Source organism: Ceratina calcarata, unplaced genomic scaffold, assembly GCF_001652005.2.
Source record: "Ceratina calcarata isolate Rehan_Ccalc_2016 unplaced genomic scaffold, ASM165200v1 scaffold562.2, whole genome shotgun sequence".
Lineage (NCBI taxonomy): Eukaryota > Metazoa > Arthropoda > Insecta > Hymenoptera > Apidae > Ceratina > Ceratina calcarata.
Window position 1 is genome coordinate 3,177 of NW_017176816.1, and position 987 is coordinate 4,163.

General features: G+C 36.1%; 1 protein-coding gene across 2 annotated transcripts in view; it reads right to left on the bottom strand.

The window, feature by feature from the left end:
* Positions 1-987, bottom strand: part of LOC108629305 (uncharacterized) — a 2,883-nt gene that overhangs the window by 741 nt on the left and 1,155 nt on the right. The gene's annotated exons all lie outside the window — the stretch shown is intronic.

Genomic DNA, 987 nt, shown 5'->3' on the forward strand with positions numbered 1-987 from the left:
AACATAAGGTGTGTTCTTGCGCATCCATTTGAACATCCATCTGTACACGGACACTTCCACTCGTTGGCCATTTTGGATTTCTAACCAATCACGCTTCATATTAAAACAGAGCGAATTTTAAAATCGTAAACATGGCCAATGAGTGGAAGGCGCAAACAGCGACACATTTGAACACGGCGGAAGAACACACCTTATGTTTTTACATCATGCCTCTTATAACCTGTTGGCTACACAAAATGGATTCCTAGTAAATTAACAGTTCTAATAATTAAAGCAATAACCCCAAAAATTGTAATAATAGAAGCAAAAAGTGTAATTCTTTCATATGTAATTAAACTCTGCAATCTTATAGCTACTAAAGTAGAACTTTTATATTCTCCTCCTATTCTCTCACTAACTGATTTTCCAGCATGCGAGAACTCCTTATAATTAACAGTAGCCAACTTGTCAAATTGCAATATCACAGACATCTCTTGCGAATAATCCGTGGTTATTATAACCGATACTAAAGTAGGAACAGCTTCCTGATTCTGTATCGAATTATCACCGTTGACAGTGACCGGTGTCTTCACTGCTTTTCCTTTTATCAGCTCCTTGGCCACTTTTACAGATGATGAGATCAGCAGTTTTTCGATCCAACATGTCTTATTGTTAGACGATCTGGCCAGGAACATAATTTTGAAGATGCAATCTGTGTTGTAGTGCTTGAATAGGTCGACCTTTGAATACATGTCGATCATGAAATCCACCACAGCTTTTGACGACTTGTACTTGCAGTTTTGACTGAACAGCTGCAATGCACTCTTCTCAGAGGAACTCGTTGATGCCTGAAGCATTGTTCAATTGTTTGTCCTCAGACTGCAAATTCTTATCCATTCATTTTATGTATATTGCATTATAATTTATATTGTCACTTATATGTATGATCAATTTTGAAAATGAATTTATGTATTCATTTTATGCTAATTATATCTTCATGAATTCATG